The 24,327-nt window shown below is 43.1% G+C and overlaps 4 non-coding genes across 4 annotated transcripts; 1 reads left to right on the top strand and 3 right to left on the bottom strand.

The window, feature by feature from the left end:
* Positions 1-12,727: 12,727 nt before the first annotated feature.
* Positions 12,728-12,809, bottom strand: trnas-aga (transfer RNA serine (anticodon AGA)). Its single transcript has one exon. It is a non-coding gene; the product is annotated as a tRNA-Ser (tRNA).
* A 3,596-nt stretch (positions 12,810-16,405) lies between these two features.
* On the bottom strand, positions 16,406-16,478 carry trnak-uuu (transfer RNA lysine (anticodon UUU)). The gene has a single exon. It is a non-coding gene; the product is annotated as a tRNA-Lys (tRNA).
* Positions 16,479-16,721: 243 nt separating this feature from the next.
* trnaf-gaa (transfer RNA phenylalanine (anticodon GAA)) lies at positions 16,722-16,794 on the bottom strand. Its single transcript has one exon. It is a non-coding gene; the product is annotated as a tRNA-Phe (tRNA).
* A 3,833-nt stretch (positions 16,795-20,627) lies between these two features.
* Positions 20,628-20,700, top strand: trnak-uuu (transfer RNA lysine (anticodon UUU)). Its single transcript has one exon. It is a non-coding gene; the product is annotated as a tRNA-Lys (tRNA).
* The last annotated feature ends 3,627 nt before the right edge of the window (positions 20,701-24,327 follow it).

Raw genomic sequence — 24,327 nt, 5'->3', positions numbered from 1 at the left:
ACCAACTGCACCATAGCAACCCTCGTTGCTGCTGTGCCATTGAAAAGTAAGACAGCCTGGCAGCCAAGAAAAAACAGAAAAATGTCAACTTAAGATGTATTGAAGACGAGGAGGAAATGTAACCAACCTACAAAGATGGAGGGGAATTGAGACCCATATGTTTGCCATCCTTGATGAACTGTCCACTGGTGCAGGGGATGAGGTCATGGCAATGATCTGGGAGCCAGTCCTGGATGTTAAATGCCCTGATGATGGACAGTGTAGTGGCAAAATGTCTGGTCCACTGACTGAACTCTGCCACAAATGAGGAACAACAGTCAGCAAGGAATAGAAACGAAGAGGAGAAATGGAGAGAACAGAAAAAATGAGAGATCATGGAGGAAAGAGGCTGATATTTGCAAGTGTCCTGACTACAACACAGAAATCTAGAGAAACCATGACCTGGATTACTGAGGATCTCCACTGGCAGTTCATTTCTGTTGATCATAGGGCCATGCTGGGGGAAGCATGAATTCCCCCTGGGACTGACATTGTGGAGCAATGGTCACCTTTCCTGCTGAAATTGTCAATTCTTGTGCTTCGTTCTCTCCACAAAACCATTCCCTTAACGGAGCTCAAACCCCAGTTACAGCTGTGGGAGCCCAACATATGACACACTGGACCATCAGGAACAGCTTTGTGCTTTCAAACAACAGAGATGATACACAATGACTCACGGAACACAGGAATCTCTGGCCTCAGCTGACATGTTGAATTTCAGCAACACTTCATGATGCTGAGCAAACCAATGAGAAGATGAAGGAGGCCGTCAACTCCTTCAAGCTCAACATCTACGCTGCTTTACCCAGGAGGTCAGGAGGTCAAAGCAGAACCTGCACCCTCCTCCTCTGATGTTTACTCCACACAGAAATGAGGGGTCAGTTCAGAAAAGTCAGCTGGACTCTGGGCAAATCTTTTCATTCAGTCAATTGTCTCCACCAACTTAAATATGGGTCTAGACCTGCACAGGTTCCAATTTGTGTCTTGGTCCCAAGGGTTTGTTGAACCAGAGACGCTTCAACTGGTGACGCTCAGCCAACCATGCATGAAGGTCAAGCTGCATTATCTGCTGTGCTCATTAGCAGGGGAATTAGCTCAAATGGTAGAGTGCCAGTTTAGCATGTGAGAGGTAGAGGGATCCATGGCCTCATTCTCCAGAATACTTCAGCTTGTTCTGTTGATCAGAGGAGCTGCTGGGTGATGAATGCTGATGTTTGTCCACTGCTGTGATAAAGTGTCACCCTGTTACTGATATGTGAATGAACACCTGCTCAGTTCAAAGCTGCAAGGAAACCAGGGACTTTGAACCACACAGTGAAAGAGTTTGTCACCAGCCTTTAAAATTCCCACCATCTCCTGAATGTGGAGCAACTTGTCCTGCCAAAACTGTCACCTCTACCATTCTTAATAACACCTGTCCTGACAGCCAATCAAGCTCGAGCTGCAGCGGTGAAAGCGCCGAATGCCAGCCACCATACACAATGACTCAGGCAACACAGGGATCTGTTGACTCAGCTTGAGGAGCAGAGGGTCCACCAAGACAAGCATACACCTTCATTCTTGATTCTTTATTTCAAGGGTAGCCCCTTGAGATGCACCATCTCATTTTGGAGGGGGTCCTGACAAATAATGACCAACAATAATACAAGTAGATTCTAAACAAAATACCAAACATTTCAACACAAGGACACACACATCATACACCCAAGTACAGGCCAACAATGTTCCCCAAAGCCAAACCCCATCACTCACCATCCAGTATTATACAAAGTATGATCAGAGATCCCACTGCAGAATAAGAGTGGGCCTGTGTACCCATACTCATACATTTCAACACCCATCTAAATAAATACTGCTTACATGCACCATTAAAGTACACAATGCATATTCATACACAAATATCCACATATGTACAGTATAGAGAACAAACAAGAACAAGTACAGAGTGAATCCTGGAGAGAAAAGTTGAGGTGCATCAGAAACAAGAGCAGATGTTTGAAAATGCTTGATGATTTGAAGATGAGAAAGGAAGTGAGAGACCGAAGTGAGGAGGAAAGGTTGTTCCAATCTGATGGAGCTTTAAATACAACCAGACAAAGCAGAAGGCCGTCCCCACTGATCCTGGATCTGCTCGACATTCCTGTCTGTTAAAAGGAAGGTTTTCATCACCGCTGTTGCAGGATGTGCTTGTTGATGGAGAATTGTTGGGTGTAGATTCATTGAAGGAGTTTGGTGCTGGACCTGCTCTACTAGTAAAGAGTCATGAGAGAACTTTTGTTGTGATTTGGTTCCATACAAATAAAAATGACTTGACTTGATTTGCTGCCTCATGAGGAGAAAATCTGGGCACAAAAGTTGGACAAGAGTGTTTGTGGAGGGGTGATTTTTTATTTTTTGCAGTGTTGCAAGTCACTGTAACTGCAGCTAAAAGATTGAACTTTCTCCAAATATCCTCAAGATGGTTTCCAAATGATAAAATTGACTTGAGGAAAATATGAATGTGCGATGACCAGTTTCTTTGCTGATTCTAGGCAGACATAGAAACAAATGATCTCTACACTCTAGGTTGCATTGTGAGCTGAAAGGAATTGAAAGTTGCTTCAAGTATGAAGGGAAATTCAAGCAGACACATTTGAAAATAAATACTGACCAGTGGAGTTGTCTTTGTGTCACGATCCCTGTTTTGTTCACCAAAAATGTCTGCGTTTGGGTCTCCCTCACCATCCACAACCCTCAATCCTGACACTTTGGGAATCATACATGAAATAATGATGGGTTCAATCCAAACACCTGGAAGGGCTGCACGATGGTCCAGTGGTTAGCACTGTGGCCTCACAGCAAGAAGGTTCCGGGTTTGAGTCCCGGCTCGGGCACGGGATCTTTCTGTGTGGAGTTTGCATGTTCTCCCCGTGCCTGTGTGGGTTCTCTGTGGTACTCCGGCTTCCTCCCAACGTCCAAAGACATGCAATTTGGGGACTAGGCTACTTGGGTTCTCTAAATTTACCATAGGTATGAATGTGAGTGTGAATGGTTGTTTGTCTCTCTATGTTGGCCCTGTGATGGACTGATGACCTGTCCAGGGTGAACCCCGCCTCTCGCCCGTAGCCACTGGGATAGGCTCCAACCCCCCGCGACCCTTACTCGAAAGGAATAAGCGGAAGGTGTGGAAGTCAGTGTCAGCAGTGGAGGTGAGTGTGTGGATGTGATGTCAATGTGTACTGCATGTTGTTGGTGGAAAACAAGGAAAAACAAAAGGACAACAACAGCACGCCGGCTGAGCACAAAAGGGAGACAAATGTGTGGGAAGGTGGGGTTAAACAGGCCTAACTGGGAACACTGGCCTGGTCCTCCCAGTCAGCCTAATGACCAGGCTGCTCCAGACCTGCAAAGACACAAACACACCCACCAACAGGACCCTGCACACAGAACACTGCATAGGACCCCAGGCCTGGGGCCGTCACCAGTGTTCCCATAGAAACCACCAGCGGAGTCCAATATGAGGAACATGAACTGTGTTATCATACTTTTCCGGACTTCTTGTGGAAAAAGTCAACAGAACAACAAACGTAATTTTAGCCCACCAGATATTTGCTTGGACACTGAGTTCATGTGAAATTTAAATGACAGCTGAGAATAACGCCAGAGGTCTGGATATTCCAAGTCTTCAACTTTTGCTTTTGTTGTTCCATCAAGAAAGCCAATGAGCCAGTTAGTTGACAACCAAGATCAGGTCAAACGGAAAACAACATACGATATGAGGTTTTTCTTGTTTCTTGATGGGCAGCCAAAAATATTTTCAGCATTGGATCATTAAAGTCTGTTTCATTTCTGATGTCGTGTTCAAAAATAATTGCTCACCTAAGAAGATTCTAAAAAGTCAGACTTTCTCAGTGATATTCTCTTCTCAGGCTTTCAAATCTTTTAAATTTCCATTTTCCACAAGTGAGTAGAAAGTTGTTACTCTCTTTGAATCCAGGATTTAAATCTAGGGTTCATTTCATGAGGCTTGAACCCTGGATTAAAAGCACATCATTAAATGACTTGTAGTGATATTCTCCTGTTAACATTCCAAATTATTCATTGAGATTTGGACTTTATGGAAACATTTTTCGAGATTTTGGTGGGCCAGTACAGCAGGAACTGGGGCTCATTCATGGTGTGGTTTAAATTTGAGCCTGGGTTTCTTCCCCTGCAAGATAAATCTGGAAAGCATTTTGTTCAATTCAGAAACGGTTTTGAAGGCAATTTCTCCAGTTGGTCCTGGAACTAGAAAGAGATCTTGTGGTAGGACATTTATTTTTACTCTATCAATCCTGTGACTCAGACTCAGAAAGGAAATGGAGTTCCATCTTCTTCTATCATCTTCAAGGAGTTCTGGCCCAATCCAGGTGGAGGTTTTCCTCCATGTGTTCTGGAGGTGAGTGATTAAAGGTCAGAACCTGTGTTTTAGAATGGAGAATTAATATCCAGCAGAGCTTCCCAGTGTTTCAAAGAGTTTTATTAATGCAGGTCCTGTGTTAGGGGGCTCACTTCAATATGTTAAAACATCATCAGCGTCCAGCGCCACCTTGTGTTCTTCTCCATTTATGTGGACACCTTTAATATTTGTGGTCTCTCTCAACCACTGTACGAGGGGCTCGATATAAAGAGCTGGAAGCAGCAGGAACTGGAGGGTCATGTCTCAGAGTCTGTCTTATTTTGATATCCCATTTGCGTCCTGTTCTTCCTGTTTTAGTTTGATGTCGAACGTCCCCTCTCATTTTCAGGTTACTTCACTTGCCCTTGTCTTCTGTTTGCCTGAGTCTCTCGGTGCATCTGAATAGACATCAGGACTCAGAGAGGGAACGACCTCAGCAGAGACTCCTCTATTTAGAGGAAAGGAGAGCTTAGAGAACACTTTTTTGACATCATTCAACATCCTCAGGGACGATCGTTTACAAAGTTCTATTTAATATACGACACATAAAATCACACCACTTGAAGCAGGCTAATGAATAATAAATCAAACATAAAAATGCTTTATTTTAAGATATAAAATATCTTGTGAATATCTGGAGCTTAATTCCAGCAGCAGACCTCCTCAGGTGATGGAATTTATATTTGACATGTTTTCCATTAAATGAGACACATTTGCAGTCCATTGAAATCTACTTGTGCTCATGGTGAGTTGATTTCAAAACATGAGCTGACAGAATCTACATTTAGGTAGGAACCACCATATCCAGGGGTCTGGACCTTTTCGTAGTCAGAGCCATCAAAGTAGCAGACTAAGCTAGCAGACATTAGCATTGAGAAGAAACTGATACCTGGAGCCTAATTTTGGGTCTGGTCAAGTGATAACAAAATATATGACATCATTGTCAGACTGACACCTGCTCAAAACTGACCAAACACCACCCTGTTGCATAGTGGGAAATTTCTGCTTGGTTTGTGTCCATCAATACACACAAGAAATTTGTCTCATGCTGCTGTGACCCGGATTCGAACCAGGGTTGCTGCGGCCACAACACAGAGTACTAACCACTATACGATCACCGCCTCCTCAACAGCAGATTGAGATTCGATGTCTTTGTCTCAGGTGAGATCAAAGAAAGAATTCTAAGATCAAACACAAAACTCTGAGATCAAAGGTTGAAGTTCCCCAAGGTTCAATTTTAGCTCAGACCCTCTTCAAGGTGGAACCAGCAGAGGAGCTCAGTAGAGACAACTGGACAGCAGCAGGACAGAACAGAGGCTCTCCACAATGGCAGGAGACAGGAAACAGGTTTGGACCATCTGGGCTTCTGTCCACTTTGATGGTTTTTAAAACATTGAAGGAAATTGTAAAAATCAACATTGTGTTTAAATCATGATTTCTAGTTGAGAGTGTTTGCTCATCTGTTCCAGAAGCTTCTTCTAGAGTTGACCCTGAATGAGTGGAAGGACCTTTTTGATCATCAGGACTGCTTTTTGATGCCCTGATGGTGCATCGGGGTCATCGTGGTCCTCCACCATCTGCAGGGGTTCCAGGACTGTTGTGGTGTTTGTGGGAACTGCAGGGAGAAGCTGAGAACTGGAGAGGAAGTCCTGGACACCAGCAGACCTCTCAACACCTGCAGCATTTTTTCAGCTCCACCAAACCCAACATTCACTGCCTCCTCATCATCTGAGCATCAAAAGCAGCTCAGACCTGCTGCAGCTCAGCAGACCTCAGCCATTTTTAGGATGTCTCAATGATTCTCCTTCACATGATTTTCATTCAGAAACAATGGAATTGTCAAATACCACAACAGTTTTCAGCTTGCTGGTAAACAGTATTTCAACTTCTATTCCACTGTGTAATGGCAGTGACTGATGTGTACTATATGCAGTACTAATCAAGTACAGCCCCTACTGATACTTTATCTCCAATGCTAGGAAGGATAAGAATGTTGAAATGGACCAAGCAGGAATAGAATCTCAAGTCATGTCAACTTTACTGAGCAGCACTCAGTTAATTTCAGGAAACACAAGACATTTTGACCACATGTCAATGAAGTAGTCAGCAAAATAAATATGACACTAAACAGTAGTTGAGGGAGAGCAGAGCTGGAAATAAGACATTACTGGAAGGGGAATAAATCTGAAACATGCAGAACCAGAACACAGCCACAGCTTTCTGTCATTTTCTGTCTCAAATACTTCACAAGCTTCAACTTGGTCCAAAACCTGCTCACCTCTCTGGGTGTCAAGTGTGTCTGCACCGTCTGACCAAACTTTATCAAATGTGTGAATTTTATTTCCTGCAGATGAACTCTGGGCAGTGTTGATTGCAAGAAGAAAAAAAAGTGGGAAAATAATGGAGTCTTTGCCAGATGTTCCTTCTGGCTCAGGCCCTAAAAAGTTCTGTCAAGTCACATTAGAACCAAGCTCTGGACCAAAGTCTGGTGCTTTTTCAATTTTCAGTCAGTGAGTAATGTTCTATTCATTTTTGTAACTCTATCTCACATTGATACAGAGAGTTGTTTTTAATCTTTTAAATCATGTGACCATCATTATTACTGCTGTTGACCTTGTTTGAACTATTTGATGGTGCTAAATATTGTCAGCTTGCTAACGTTAACTTGCTAACGTTAACTAGCTAACGTTAGCTAGCTACTAATATTATTTTCTAACTTCAGTCCTTAAATTTGGGATTGATTGTGGAAATTGTTCACTTCATCTTTGTGAGCCCAAGGTTTTGTATTGATGATGTCATTGTAACTGCCTTTCTGATTCTTTGCATACATAAAATTAAAATACAAATGTTAGCCTGCTCTTGTTTGTTCCCTCAGCTGCAGGTTTGACCACTGGTAGCTTAGCTAACTGTTAACCAATGAATGATTAATTGTGTGAGTTTTTCCTTTCAGTTTTCCATGATGGAAGACAACTCAACACAGGTGGTTTCATCACTTTCAGTTGTCTGAAGATTGGAGCACCACGAACCCAGAGGCTGATTCCTGAAACCATCAATAAAACTCTGCATTCACTTCTTCTGAATTTTAATTGATGATGTTTTGATTTCTTCTTCTAGAATCATCTGAACAAACCCTCCCTCAACACAGTGAAGCAAAACTCTTTGGCCTTCATCTGACAGGATGAGTTTCTTTTCCCAGTGATTCCATTGATAAAGTGAAAGCTTTGCAGCTCTCACTGGAAAGTCCTGAGGCTCGTCCCATTCTGAAGCAGGCAGTTGCTCCCAGCCAGCCGACACTTTCCCTCTCTTGTGTAGGAGTGAAGAACAAAATCAAAATAAAGAATTATCACTCTTTCATTGGGGCTCCTTTCTCCTTTTTCTGATACAGAAATTCAAAAGCTTCTATCATTTAGTTTCCAGGAAATGTTGATGACACTCTGGGATTTTTTGTTCTCCTGCTGTCACTGTCAAGTGCCAGCTTAACATGTGAGAGGTAGCAGGAGCCATGCATGTGTTCATGTTTACAGCAGACAAGGAGGAAACCTTGGAGGATTTCAGGGACTTTTAGCAGTGGTTCACACTTCAGGTGTGAAAGCTTCTGAGTATAAAGTTTTAAGTGAGCAAGCCAGGAGTTGAACCTAGAATCTTCTGACAGTAGTCAGTCATGCTATCCATTGCACCACCAGCCCTGTGAAAACCTCTTCATGTTCATGTGTACTTGATTTTATAGACAATCCAAACGATCTGGTGGCATTTTCAGGGGACACAATGGTGCAGTGGTCAGCACTGTGGCCTCACAGCAAGAAGGTTCCAGATTTGAGCCCCAGCTGTGGAGTCTGCATGTTCTCCCTGTGTCTGTGTGGGTTCTCTCTGGTACTCCAGCTTCCTCCCACAGTCCAAAGACATCAAGAGGAGACGAGGCTCATTGATACTCTAAATTGACTGTAGGTGTGGCTGTGAGTGTGAATGGTTGTCTGTCTCTATGTGTTGGCCCTGTGATGGACTGGTGACTCAACCAGGGTGAACCCCGCCTCTTGTCAGAAGGCTGCTGGGATAGGCTCCCCACACAAACCTTGACATATAATCAGTGGAGAAAAGGAAATTTATCAACACTCATGACTGAATTTGTTTTGAGAACTGAACTGGATATAAACTCTGAGAATTCAGAGTAAGGACCAGGAGGGTGGTACACAATAATAGATAGGAGGAAATGTGGAGTCTGGATTCTTTTCTAGAATGTGAAGGCAATGACAGTCCTGCCAAGTGACATCACTGACATGAATGGATGACTTCAGTCACGTGACTGGATGACTTCAGTCACAGTCACGTGACTGGATGACTCCAGTCATGTGACTGGATGACAGTGTAGATGCCAATGTAGAGGTTGGGGAAATAGTCTCTGAGAATCCAGCTTGAACCAACGCCCTCCTTGTTCTTCAAAAACCCAAACAGAGACCATCAGTCTCCCTCCAATCCTGTACTTGGGTTCAATGTTGCTGTTCCATTTTGCAGCAGTAGGTGTCGCTGTGATACCAGGTTCAGTTCAAGATTCCCAACTCCAGTTCATGATGGTGACCTCAGTGGCCACAGTGGCAGGGTAAAATGGCGCTTCAGTGGATCATGTGGATCAACTCATGTTCCCATCTCTTATGTTAACGGTCAGTTTTGACCCACGTCTTCAATCAGCTGTAAAATAAACTAAAAACAATTTTCCATCATCCAAGTTGTTTCCCATCTCTTGGTTACCTTGTTAGGCTTCCTTATCCATGGAAATATTGATTTGAATATTTTGTTGTGGGCCTCTGGACCTTTTTTAGTCAGTAAACCCTCAATTTCAATTAAAAAAATAATAAAATGAACCTCAAGAAAATCATATAAATAAACAAAAGGTTGTTGTGTTTCCCCACCATTACTGAGGGGTGTTAGAACAGTCTTTTAGTTCTTTATTTTAATATCATTAACTTTTGTAACATCCATGGTGTTATGGGTCAGTTTAGACCCTCATATATTTACTTCAAGAAAAAGGGAAAAAAGTCTCTTTTTCAGCAACAGAACTTTAATACAAACACAAAATGAAAAGCAGAAAAAGCCAGAACCCAAAATTTTGATTTGCAAGGTCAAACAAACAACAACAAGTCAAGCAAATCAAACCAACAGAAACCAACAACTGGTTCAAAACCAGTAAAAAACAAAAACAGAGGAAAAGTCTCTGTGTGCAAGAACATGCATGTGTATGTGTGTGTGTGTGTGTTTAGATGCGTGTGTGTCAAAAACTGACACACTTTTGGACATGAGCCAACAGTGGTGGTGTCTGTCAAAGAGGTGGAGCTCTGTCCTTCACCTGCAAGATTTCAGCAGGCAGCTCAGGTCCAGTTTTCTTCACTGTGCCACCATGATAAGTTTCCTCCTGAGAAGTTCTTGTCCAAGGTCATAGCTGGTAAAAGAATTGTCACAGTGATACTGGGACCCTGCAGTCCAGTCGTCATATCCAGGACCACACTGGACATGGCCGTCTTTGTTTGTTTTGTTGTTGTGCAATGTGAGAGAACATGACAGACCATGTTATACCAAAGACAGGCTGTGTGTGTGTGTGTGTGTGTGTGTGTGTGTGTGTGTGTGTGTGTGTGTAACCATGTTAAATTCTTTTAAATAAATGTGTTTCAACCTGCTATTATTTGTATGCTGTATGATTTCTGAAACCCAAGACTAACTAAGGTGTACATACTGCAACCTAAAGTATGGTAATGAGGAGAATGATGAAAAATCCACAAGGTGATCAGAAAATAATAAATGTATTCAGGAAAACAAAATCATCTCTGAACATGTGTGACTGAAATATGTCAGTGGGACTGGCAGAATCTAGCTTTACCACAAAGTGTCTCATCCAGAGATCCAAAGAACCAGTAGAGCCTGTTCATCGTCCCTGGGGGGGCTCGAACCACCAGCCTCTCTGTTAACAGCCGAGTGCGCTGACCGATTGAGCCACAGAGACTCTGAGTCTCCTGCTTTTCATGAAGAGTTTTCAGGCTAAATTCAGTGTGTGAGGTCCACACTGCACATTTGAGGGAACATGAAGGACAGATGAGAGTCTGACTGTCATGGCGAAAGCCTTCAGCACGAGAACTGAAACAGCCCCCACAATCTTAACCCCCCAGACCAAACATCATCGTCCAGCCTCCAACCAGAGGTCCATCAGTTATCATGGGAGCCACATGTGGAGTCTGGATTCTTTTCTAGAATGAGACGGCAATGACAGTCCTGCCAAGTGACATCACTGACATGAATGGATGACTTCAGTCACGTGACTGGATGACTTCAGTCACGTGACTGGATGACTTCAGTCACATGAATGGATGACTTCAGTCACGTGACTGAAGTGCTGTGGTTCTTCTGATGAAGGGCGGCATGATGTTTGCTGTCTCAGGCTCCACCAAATGTCCTCTTTAGGACGCCACAATGTGGCCTCTTCAGTGCTCCATCTTCCCTGCATCGGAGACACAAGGGTTTCTCCTGGTGCCGACCCGATCATCCTTCTACCGAATGGTGCGGCGATGGATCCTCAGAGGACGCTGGGATCCTTCTTCTCATCAGTGCCACAGTTTTTCATGGAGGGAACAACAGGAGCGTTTTAGTCATGTTTTGCTTGGTGTTTCCGGCACAGAGCATCAGGATCTGTGACGCCATCTTGTGGTAGTGGGTCATCATCTTGTTGTGTGATAGTGGATTCATTTATCTGCTATTTCAACACATTCAAGTTCATTATCCCTACATGTCAAAATACATTTGGTGTGGAGTTTTACTTTCTGGCCTCAATCATAATGTGTGCATTTTTCTTCATTAACATTTCTCAGCTTTGTAAGTTTATGATATTTTGTCTTCCTCTGTTTTCTATTCCATTATTGTTGATGATTCTATTGCAGGTTTGAGTTCCCTGTTGACTGAAGCAGAAACAGGAACAAAAAGCTGGAGGTGGTCAGAGCTCCAAGTTGGGATGCTGATATTAAAGTAGGAGATGAACACATCCAGGTTAGCCATCACTCTCAGAACCTGCTACTTTACCTCTTCAGAATGTAGCAGCATAGCATAGCTTCATCTCACCGGTTAGTGGCCCACTTTGATGTCTGGGATATGAGGTTAAAGGTTCTTTACAGCTCTGAATGAAGGGTTTATAAAGTGTTAACAATGCCATGAATAACACAAGCATTCAGTAATCCCTGATAAAAGGAGACTCACCATCAAGTTGGACAAGTTGAAGAACAAAAGGACTTCTACATGATCACATTTATCCTCACTGGTCCATACTTGGGGACCTCTGTACTAAATGGAGAGTTGAAGAAATGGGCTTGTTGTGGCCCTGCGGTCCACAGACCTCCTGTACAGTCACCAAGCGCTAGCAGACACAATCGTAATGGAACCAATTATTTTAAAATGACAGTAACTAGTAAGAAATAAGGCATTACAGCTTTGAAGGAACTTGTCCAGCACTGGTTTGTGAGTGGCTGTTGTCCTGTATTGGCAGGAAAAACTCCTTGAAATGTCATGCAAGTTTTTTCTTCAAAAGAAATGTGTAAAACATTCAGTAACATCCAGGACCAAAGACAAGAGAGGGCAACGCTCCAGGAGTCTTTGATCTCTGAATTCTGTCTTTGAACTCTGAATTCTGTGCATTGATCTCTGAATTCTGTGCATTGATCTCCTGCTTCAGTCTTTGATCTCTGACTGATTCTAAACTAATCAAAGGATCACATCAGCATATTGGTCCAGTCTACAGATGGTGATTTTACCAAGTGCACTGCAGCAGTCCTTGTTGCTGTCTGCTGTTGTGTCACAGCAAAGTAAGGAAACAGCCTGACGGTCCTCAGGAGGAAATTCAACAACCTCCAAAGATGGAGGTGAACCTCGACCTGCTCATGTTTGCTGTCCTTGATGAATTTGGGCGGTACTCTGGTGCAGGGGTGAGCTCATTGAGATGATCTGGGAGCAGTCCTGATGTCAAATGGACAAAATGTTTTTTAAATCTCTAATGACTTGTTTGAACTGAACCTACCGGATCCTGTGGTGCCTGATGAGGAGACAACTTGGGTACAAAGTTGAAGAGGAGGGTTTTTGGAGGGGAGATGATTTTTTTTCCATTGTTGTAAATCAAAATAACTCCAACTACATGATAGAATTTTCTCAAAACATCCTGACTAAGATGGATTCCAAACCAAATCATCTGTCACAAGGGAAAGTCTGCATGTACACACACACACACACTCTGGAACAGCAGTTTAACGTTGTTGGCAGGACTCAAACCTGCGCGGGGAGACCCCAATGGATTTCTAGTCCATCACCTTAACCACTCGGCCACAACAACTACACTCCCGTGCACATTAGTAGAGGATAGTAGTAGATTTTTTTAATCTTCTCACAAACACAAATTATTTCACACTTACTCTTTTATAATTTAGTGACAAAATTTGTTTTGCTTTATTTTTTTGAACTGGAGCTTCCTGACAAAGTCAAAAAGCAATAAAAAATTCATGTACTTCTTTGATGCATTTAAAACCTCCAAAGAGGTCACACAGGAGGAAGGTTGAATCATGTGACCATCATTATAACAGCTGTTGACCTTGTTTGAACTATTTGATGGTGCTAAATATTGACAGCTTGCTAACATTAACTAGCTAACGTTGCTAGCTAGCTCATATTATTTTCCAATTTCAGGCCTAAATTTGGGATTGATTGTTAAAATTGTTCACCTCACCTTTGTCAGCACCAGGTTTAGTCTTGATGATGTCATTGTAACTGCCTTTCTGATTCTAAAATATAATGCATCCAAGAATAAAAATGTAAAACTGCCCCTCCATGGAAATATCATATTTAATATATTGCAATATTCTTTTCCAGTATACTACACTATACTTTTGTTTTATCAGAGAGACTTTAATGTCTGTCTTTGATTTCTAAACTCTGACTCTCCTGTTATTGGTGCTGACTGAATTCTACCACCTGACAGACTGGGAAGGCTCATATTTGTGATGGATCCAAAAATATAGGAAGGTCTTGTTTCAATGAATTGGTGTGAGATAACTTGTTATTTTGTTTGTAGTTGTCATGGTGACTCGTGGTGTCGGGGCTCCATTGACGATGGCATTTTGTCGTGGTTGTGCACGTGTGCAACTCAAGGTGAACGTACTCACAGTTGATTGAAGCAACTCAGATCAGCTGTTCTGGAACCAGATACACAGAGTTTCCCATCTCAGAGTGTCAACTCAGGAGTGATTGAGGAGGAGAGTTTCAGAACAGCCACAGTTGGGGGACTTCCATCCAGCCATCCATTTTCTTTACCTGTAAGGGAGTTCAGGGATCTGGAGCTGCTTCGTTCAGGTGGATCCAGAACACAAGATGGGTGTCAGTCAGGACACCAGAAGGAGACCAGCATCTGGAAGGTGAAGTGCTTTAATCTGACACTGTTGTGTCAACAGTTCTGAAATAAGAACAAAAATAAACAGTATTATTTCCACCTCATACTCCTGCATATATTCAAGTGAACAGGGAACACAAATTCATGCACAACTTCTCCTGTGTGTTCATCCACAGTCACTAAACAACAACCAAACCAAACAAAAGGGGGTTTGCTCGCGTGGCGTGCTGAGGTAGAAAGGAGCTGTACAAATTGAGTCCTTTTACCATTTCTTTCCTGGCTGCTTCTGGCAGCGCTGTCGTCACTTCCTGTGACAGTGGGAGGGAAAGGGGTCCCCCTTCAGAATAAGTTTTATAGCATTATGTTACTTCCTCTTCAATATGCCTTCAACAGACCAACTCACTAAACAGCTCAGTGAGGTAGTGTGGACGAGCGATCTAAGGCGCTGGATTAAGGCTCTAGTCTCTGGGGAGGTGTGGGTTCAAATCCCACCACTGCCATCGTATCCTAGGTCACTGGAGAGGTGTGGCAGTCTCTCACAGCCTCTCTGTGCTGGAGGGTTTGGTTGCTTTTATCACTCGTGGGAAGAAAATGTCCTGAACTTGAGGAGTTCTCCTCATCTTGAACTCTCCAAAACAACAATGTGCAGTAACGCTGAGCTGCCTTCAAGCCAACAACATGGGCACAGTGTAACCAGAGCCGCAGGCTCCTCCCAGTATATGCAACACTGCCAGTGACAAGTGATGCGGAACTAAATAATCTATAACCAAAAATCTATCACATGACAGGATAAAGGCACATTGAAAGAGTTACTCTTGCAAGACAGGTTTTGAGAAGGTTCACCAAAATAATATAATGTGAAACAATTTCTTTTTTTTAATTGGTTATCTACTCAGCTACACCAGCACCTGGTTCTACAGGCTGAATTAACTCCAGGACGTTGGCCAGTCGTGTCAGTTGAAACCTTATTTGTCCAAATAGCAAAAAAATAAGTCTGATTGTTAATGAAAGGTGTCATCATGGCTTTGAAACTGTGGTTGGGGACAAGCCAACATGAGCACATTCATGGAAGAATAGCAATAAAAACAGGAAGTGTTAGTTAGCAAGCACTCACCAGGCTTTCACTATCATATTTGAGTCTAGTGGAACAAAATGGCTGCTGCTGACTGTGCTGCCTGGTGGTGGATCACTCTTCACCATCCTCACAGGCCTTGATGGAACCAAAAAGGCGAGTTCCTGGAGAAGATCTTCAAGGGCGTCGATGTTAAAGCGGTGCCCCAGCTGGCACCAGGCGCTGACCCAGGTCCTGCATGTGAGATACTGTCAGTTCTGTTCTGCCCTGCTCACAACCACAGGCTGGTGTTGAGGCCTGCAGCAACCAGGACCACAGTCACCAAGTGTATAAAGGCTGGTCATTGTGGCAGTGGGAGGAGTCAAAATGAAGACCGATCAATGTGAGCAGGACGTTACTGCAAAAGTAAGAAGAACTTGACCATGTTTCCTACAGTACCCAGGAGGCTTGGTAGTTGTTGAAGGAAGCTCCAAAAGCAAAGAGCAGACAGCAGGATATAAAAAGAAAAGATCCAGACACTAAAACTACCAGTAGAAACAAGATGAAATACTAAAAGCTTTGGAAAGATACTACAAGGTTGTATATACATTATTATATACACTACTATTCTCATTGACTCCTAAAGAGGGAAAGGAAGAATTAGAATGTAGATCATATGAGCTGATTTCAGTGTTAAGTCCATCCCTCCATCCACTTTCTATTCTTATCCTTTAAGGGTCACGGGGGGGGGGGGGGGGGGGGCGATCCCAGGTGACATTGGGCAAGAGGCAGGGTTCACCCTGGACAGGTCACCAGTCCATCAGGAGAAATTAGGTGGCCGAAACTAAATCATTAGTCAGATCAAATTCAGATTAAAGCAAGAGTCTCCAGATCAAAGTCAGAATTCCTGATAATGTCATCAGGGTTTTGACAGTAACTAGAATTCTGTCTTTGATCTCAGGAGGACATGACAGAAACACAATTGAGAAAAGTATATAAGACCACGGCGGCATGATGATGCAGTGGTTAGCACTGTTGCCTCACAGCAAGAAGGTTCTGGGTTTGAGTCCAGGCTCGGGTGCAGAATCTTTCTGTGTAGAGTCTGCATTTTCTCCCCGTGCATTCTCTCCAGGTACTCCGGCTTCTTCCCACCGTCCAAAGACATGTAATTTGGGAAGAGGCTGATTGCGTGTAGGTATGAATGGTTTTTCATCTCTGTATTGTTGGCCCTGTGATGGACTGGCAACCTGTCCAGGGTGAACCCTGCCTCTCACCTGTAGATGCTGGGATAGGCTCCAGCCCCCCTGCAACCATTAATGTAGGTGTTATTTGTGGTCTTTTGTAAATTGCATGCCACATGAAATAATTATTGGTCACTTTTCTAGCAACTGTCTCACAGTGGAAAGACAGGAACACTTCTACTTTTGCTGATGACAGTTTGTTCAACACTAAATTTCATCCAGTACCATGTTGTCAAACACTGGAACATCCACAGCGCCTGAACAGGGAATTGAACCCTGGACCCTCAGATTAAAAGTCTGATGCTCTACCGTCTGAGCTACTCAGGCTCTTTCTACAGCATTTAGACAGGAAAAGAAACACCTGTGAAGGTCAAACTGCTGCTTTCTTGACTTGTTCAATCCTCCATGTTAAAGTCCACCAGGCTTTTGATTGGCTCTGATTCTCTGTGGCAAAATCCAACAAGAGGCTCCAAAAATGTCTTGAATGTCATCAGAATGCACAGGACAAGATGTTCGTTTCCTTCATGTCTGCAGTTCCTCCACTGGAAAGTAAAGTCAATGCTGTTCCTCTGCTGAAACCTGGGATCGGACCAGGGACCTTTAGATCTTCAGTCTAACGCTCTCCCAACTGAGCTATTTCAGCTCTGAGTGAGGGCCCTGCTTCTCTCATTTTATAATCTCTTCCACTCTCACTCGAACTTAGAGAGGATTTGAGCTTCTGAAGTCACGACACATTGAACAGTTCTACAGGACGAAACTGAATGAACTGAAGAAGCTTCTTGGAACTCTAAACTTCTTAACTCGCTTTCTCCAAAAACTGTGCCTGGACGAAGGCCGTTTCCAGCTGTCCTTCAAGCTGACGAGGGCCAAGTTTGATGACCTGTTTGGAGGATATCAAGGATGGACACCAACTACAGGCCCCAGGTTCGTTGACATGACTTCACTGACACCAGGGGAATGTCAACGCTGACAGGTTCTCTGGACTCATTGTCATGAGAATTTGTCACATCAGTTGAATATCTTCACATACGTGAATTCATTGAAGGAGTGTGGTTCTAGACCTGCTTTACCTGTCAAGTGTCTTGAGATAACTTTTGTTGTGATTTGGCACAATATAAATAACATTGACTCGACAATAAATCAACTCTTTCCCCCCAACCGTTTAAAGCAAACAGCCGTTCCCACAGATCCTGGATCTGCGCAACGTTCCTGCTTTTTAAAAGGAAAATTGTCATCATTGCTTTTGCAGGATGTGCTTGCTGATGGAGAATTGTAGGCTATAAACTCATTGAACTCACTCCAAGTCATTAGTTTTGAGCAAACTCATGACTCCTGATGTTTAACACAATTATTTGTTAAACACAGAGATCCAGGTGTAGTCCCTCTATGTTCATCCACTAAACTAGAATAAAGTTCTCCTCTTTCCATGGTGGAACAAAGAAGGGGGAGGGTCAATAAGAATATGATCTTTGGACGTTACAGCATCTAAAGACTCAAATGTATATTTAAGGATACATATTTGAGAGGGAGGAAACAGTGATGGGAGGCTGGAGGCTTTAAGGGCTTGATTTTTAGCGGCCAGTGAAGCCACCTTTTGCTGGCTGAGTCCCAGAGACTCATGGAGGCTCTTTGTGGAGGATTTCCACGAGAGAGTCCAGCATGGAAACTTGTTAGTTTCCCTTTCAATTGAGTCCAGGATGTCCCCGAGGTCCTTATTGGGTGATCAGGGTGCGCTGGACGGTCGGCTTCTTTTGGGAAGTGGGGTGGCCGCGTTACCGGTCTTCCTCATGATGGGTCAGTGGCAGCACTCGTCTACGTTCTCCCGCAGACTTTCTGCGGTTCCATCTTCCAGATTTTATTGATGAGGATTGTTGGTGGATGAGAGAATTGAAAATTTCTGACTGCAGTTTGGATGATTGAAACTGTGTAGATTGGCGTTAAGAAGTTAGCTGGTTTGGATAAATTCAGGTATGAGCCACCACACTGAATCAGGCACAGGTATGACGTTCACCCTGACATAGAACATCAACAGCTTAACATTGTTGGCAGGACTCCAACCTGAGCAGGGAGACCCTAATGGATTTCTAGTCCATCGCCTTCACCACTCAGCCACAACCACATTGACACACATTTGTAGAGGATGGATATTCACAAAATTATCTTAATTTCTGTCACAAGCCCATTTGTGTGAGGTCCTATTTTCTCTTTTTCAGCATTCCTTTGTTTCCAGGTCTCTAATAAGTGCAGAATTACAAAGACAAGCAAGCTTGATCCATCCTGGGCAGGTGATAGGAGCCATTGACAACTGGCCAGAGACCCTGGCACAGACGTTGGGGTGGTGATAGAGAGCATTTATACAATTATATTCTATATTTATAGAATTCTAATATCCTACAATTTCATTGAGCAAATGCTTTTGTCCAAAGCCATGTACGTTTCTCACATGTATAGAATATATATGTTACTCTTTTATCTACGTATTAACCACAAAATGCAGTCAAATGCCAGTAAATTCTGAGTATTTATTCATTATTTATTGTTATTTATTATTTTTGAATCCATTTTCATTGTCACTCTTCTGTTCATTTTCAGTTTGATTCATAAAAATGAACAAACTTTGACGTGTTTTCTTCTCTTGTGTGTCAACAATTTTGGATTTGGAATCTCCTGACAAACAGACCACATGACCAAGATGAAGTGTTTTTGGTGAGTTTGGCTCCTGAGCTCAAGACAGTTGTGACTCATAAAGGACAGCTTCAAATGCAGCTGTGAAGCCTCATTGTCAGCTGGGAGGAACGACAGGTGTCTCCCTCTAGTGGCTCCTCACAGCAACAGAGCCTCATTTCATTCACATGCATCCACCACCTCACTACCAAAGGCCAGTTGGGCCTCCACAGACAGGTGAGTTTCAAGTGTTGGACAAAGGTCTTTAAGATGTTCTTATTAATTCTATAACATCTGAGATTAAAATCTATGGAATTACAACTAACAAGTAGTCAAACACCTGATCAGATGCTCCTTCATGAGGCTGAGAAGAATCAATCAAAACTGGGATGTAGAAAATTAATTGAGAAGAGAAACCTACTGATTGGATGACATGGACCCACCTGATCCATGTCAGCCTTGTTGGAGCAGAAAGAGGTGGATCAGAGGAATCAGTGGATCAAGACTCAGGTGTCAGATGAAGAATCTCTTTATTCACAATGGAGTCAGAGAAATCTTCCAACGTGAGAGAACCTGACAGACCATTTTATACCAAAGACAGGCTGTGTGTGTGTGGGGGGGTGGGGGGGGGGAGACGGGACAATGGCTTAAGGGAGCTCCAGGTAACTGGTTTGAACTGGTCCCTCATCTCTGTGAGTAGAAACCATCTGAGGTGGAGGGTGAAGATCTGCTTTGACCTCCTGATCTCCCAGTAAAGCCAGCATAGATGTTGAGCTTGGAGGAGTTGATGGCCTCCTTCATCTTCTTGTTGGAGATGTTTGCTAAACTCAGCACCACCACAGATCAGAGGAAAGTCCACTTGTCAGCTGGACACTGGAGTTTCTAGTGACCTGCAGGATCTTAGTTGTGGTGGCAGCAGGCCTGTTCCAAGAGCTTTGCTCACATTCATGATCAGGCTTCAGAATGGTTCTGGACCACTGAGTGACAGAAGCTGATCCTGGGGCAGCAGAAGACAAATATAGAGAAGAAAAGACAAAAGACAGAGAGAAATGAGGGAGAGAATGACAAAAAGATGGGAACAAGATGAGGGTGAAAGACAAGCAGAGAGAAAGACAGAGGGACAGGGGGATGGAAGACAGACAGACAACCAACAACAGCAACAGCAACAGCAGCAATAATAGTATTGATATTGTCCTGTTATTGATGTTTTCATGTGAAAGTGGCATATTTAAGATAAAAGACACTCTTAGAACAGAAAGATCCAGAAAACCCACCAACAAGAGGTGTGTCTGGTACAGATGTGGAATTATTGGCTCTCACAATGTTGAGGCAACTGGGCAGAAGACAAACAAAAGAGGCTTGTGTGATTCAGACATTCATCAAAAATGGTCCTGTAGAACTGTTCAATGTGTCATGACTTCAGAAGCTCAAATCCTCTCTAAGTTCTAGTGAGAGTGGAAGAGATTATAAAATGAGAGAAGCAGGGCCCTCCCTCAGAGCTGAAACAGCTCAGTTGGGAGAGCGTTAGACTGAAGATCTAAAGGTCCCTGGTCCGATCCCAGGTTTCAGCAGAGGAACAGTTGACTTTACTTTACAGTGGAGGAACTGCAGACATGAAGGAAACTACCATCTTGTCCTGTGCATTCTTATGACATTCAAGACATTTTTGGAGCCTCTTGTTGGATTTTGCCACAGAGAATCAGAGCCAATCAAAAGCCTGGTGGACTTTAACATGGAGGATTGAACAAGTCAAGAAAGCAGCAGTTTGACCTTCACAGGTGTTTCTTTTCCTGTCTAAATGTTGTAGAAAGAGCCTGAGTAGCTCAGACGGTAGAGCATCAGACTTTTAATCTGAGGGTCCAGGGTTCAATTCCCTGTTCAGGTGCTGTGGATGTTCCAGTGTTTGACAACATGGTACTGGATGAAGTTCAGTGTTCAACAAACTGTCATCATTAAAAGTAGAAGTGTTCCTGTCTTTCCACTGTGAGACTGTTGCTAGAAAAGTGACCAGTAAGCATTTCATGTGGCATGAAATTAACAAAAGACCACAAATAACACTGGTCAAGTTAATTTTATTTGTATTGCGCCAAATCACAACAAAAGTTATCTCATGACTCTTTACAAGTAGAGCAGGTCCAGTACCAAACTCCTTCAATGAATCTACACCAACAATTCTCCATCAGCAAGCACATCCTGCAACAGTGGTGACAAAAACCTTCCTTTAAACAGGCAGGAAAATCAAGCATCAAGGTGATACCTTCCAGGGGACCGATCTCATGAGATAAACTTGTAAAGTGTCATGAGATAACTTCTGTTGTGATTTGGCACTTTTTAAATAAAATTGACTTGACTTGACTTGGAAGTTAGAATTAAATGTTAAGTAGAAAAATCTTCCCTCTTCAATCCTGTCACTCAGTGTTGTAAACTGTTTCAAACAAATTCTACTGTTAAACAGTTCAAGAGTTTCTAATGAAGCTGAATGTGCTCTCTTATACTTTCCTCAATTGTGTTTCTTTCATGTCCACCTGAGATCAAAGACAGAATTCTAGGTACTGTCAAAGCCCTGATGACATCATCAGGAATTCTGACTTTGATCTGGAGACTCTTGCTTTAACCTGAATTTGATCTGACTAATGTTTTAGTTTAGGTTGCATGATACTGACCACCTAATTTCTCCTGATGGACTGGTGACCTGTCCAGGGTGAACCCTGCCTCTTGCCCAATGTCACCTGGGACCCCCCCCCCCCCTCGTGACCCTTAAAGGATAAGAATAGAAAGTGGATGGAGGGATGGACTTAACACTGAAATCAGCTGATATGATCCACATTCTAATTCTTCCTTTCCCTCTTTAGGAGTCATGGAGAATAGTAGTGTATATAATAATGTATATACAACCTTGTAGTATCTTTCCAAAGCGTTTAGTATTTCTTCTTGTTTCTACTTGTAGTTTTAGTGTCTGGATCTTTTCTTTTTATATCCTGCTGTCTGCTCTTTGCTTTTGGAGCTTCCTTCAACAACTACCAAGCCTCCTGGGTACTGTAGGAAACATGGTCAAGTTCTTCTTACTTTTGCAGTCACGTCCTGCTCACATTGGTCTGTCTTCATTTTGACTCCTCCCACTGCCACAATGACCAGCCTTTATACACTTGGTGACTGGGGCCCTGGTTGCTGCAGGCCTCAACACCAGCCTGTGGTTGTGAGCAGGGCAGAACAGAACTGACAGTATCTCACATGCAGGACCTGGGTCAGTGCCTGGTGCCAGCTGGGGCACCGCTTTAACCTGGACCCCCTGGAAGATCTTCTCCAGGAACTCGCCTTTTTCAGTCGAAACAGCATGAAACTTCAAGTAAAGAATTAAAATTATTTCATTAACAATGAGGCCTCTGTCATAAAACAAAAGGAACAACTGACCACATCACCATTTCTACCTCTTTTTGACAGACTCACATTTCAAAACAATCAGGTTTATTTTGCTCCTTTCTTTCAGCAGAGAATGGTTTTGTTCCATCAACCTCTGGGTTCTGGGCCCAGCACGCTTCCTCTGCTCCACTCTGCTCTACCATTCATTGAACAGGCCTTGATTGAGGAGAGCAGGATTGTGACAAGAACAGGAATGTGAGTGTTGAAGGTTTCACAATTTTCTCTGAAGCAGGCCTCAGCAGGTAAAGATTCATCTCTTATTTCAGAGGAGGATTTGAAGAATTCATTGTTGCTGAACTGTTTATGCTTCAATTTCTGGACGTTCACTGGTGGAATGTTTGTGGGTCAGAGGTGAAAAGAGTACAAGTGCACCTGTTGTGTGTGATGGGGCACCAACATGCAAGAAGTTGTGTCTCCTCAGAGACTGGAGTCTTCATCCAGCACCTTAAACCGCTTGGCCACACCACCTCACTGTGCTATTCAGGGAGTTGGTCTGCTAAAGGCATGTTGAAGAGGAAGTAACATAATGATATAAAACTTATTCTGAAGGGGGACCCCTTTCCCTCCCACTGTCACAGGAAGTGACGACAGCGCTGCCAGAAGCAGCCAGGAAAGAAATGGTAAAAGGACTCAATTTGTACAGCTCCTTTCTACCTCAGCACGCCACGCTAGCAAACCCCCTTTTGTTTGGTTTGGTTGTTGTTTAGTGACTGTGGATGAACACACAGGAGAAGTTGTGCATGAATTTGTGTTCCCTGTTCACTTGAATATATGCAGGAGTATGAGGTGGAAATAATACTGTTTATTTTTGTTCTTATTTCAGAACTGTTGACACAACGGTGTCAGATTAAAGCACTTCACCTTCCAGATGCTGGTCTCCTTCTGGTGTCCTGACTGACACCCATCTTGTGTTCTGGATCCACCTGAACGAAGCAGCTCCAGATCCCTGAACTCCCTCACAGGGATAGAAAATGGATGGCTGGATGGAAGTCCCCCAACTGTGGCTGTTCTGAAACTCTTCTCCTCAATCACTCCTGAGTTGACACTCTGAGATGGGAAACTCTGAGTATCTGGTTCCAGAACAGCTGATCTGAGTTGCTTCAATCAACTGTGAGTACGTTCATCTTGAGTTGCACACGTGCACAACCACGACAAAATGCCATCGTCAATGGAGCCCCGACACCACGAGTCACCATGACAACCACAAACAAAATAACAAGTTATCTCACACGAATTCATTGAAACAAGACCTTCCTATATTTATGGATCCATCACAAATATGAGCCTTCCCAGTCTGTCAGGTGGTAGAATTCAGTCAGCACCAATAACAGGAGAGTCAGAGTTTAGAAACCAAAGACAGACATTAAAGTCTCTCTGATAAAACAAAAATATAGTGTAATATACTGGAAAAGAATATTGCAATATATTAAATATGATATTTCCATGGAGGGGCAGTTTTACATTTTTATTCTTGGATGCATTATATTTTAGAATCAGAAAGGCAGTTACAATGACATCATCAAGACAAAACCTGGTGCTGACAAAGGTGAGGTGAACAATTTTAACAATCAATCCCAAATTTAGGCCTGAAGTTAGAAAATAATATTAGCTAGCTAGCTAACGTTAGCTAGTTAATGTTAGCAAGCTGTCAATATTTAGCACCATCAAATAGTTCAAACAAGGTCACCAGCTGTTAGAATGATGGTCACATGATTTCACCTTCCTCCTGTGTGACCTGTTTGGAGGTTTTAAATGCATCAAAGAAGCACATCAATTTGTTTTTTGCATCAAGGCTTTCTGACTTTGGCAGGAACCTCTAGTTCAACAAAATAAAACAAACAAATGTTTTTCACTGAATGATAAAATAGTGAGGGTCTGTCTGGACCCAGTGATCAAAATAAGATGATAAAGCAACAATTAGAGCCAAACCTGACGTCAGAAGTGCACTGTCAGCAACCCACTGACAGCAGCTCCTCTCCCAGTCATGGGAGCTTCAGGGGATTCTCATTTGGCCTCGTTTTCCCATCGACCTGCACAACAACAAAACAAACAAAGACGGCCATGTCCAGTGTGGTCCTGGATATGACGACTG

The sequence above is a fragment of the Aulostomus chinensis genome, chromosome 4 (assembly GCF_037954235.1).
Source record: "Aulostomus chinensis isolate RoL2024-O1b breed Wild chromosome 4, RoL_Achi_v1.0, whole genome shotgun sequence".
Lineage (NCBI taxonomy): Eukaryota > Metazoa > Chordata > Actinopteri > Syngnathiformes > Aulostomidae > Aulostomus > Aulostomus chinensis.
The sequence above is the reverse complement of the archived record's forward strand: the minus strand, read 5'-3'. Positions and strand labels throughout refer to the sequence as shown.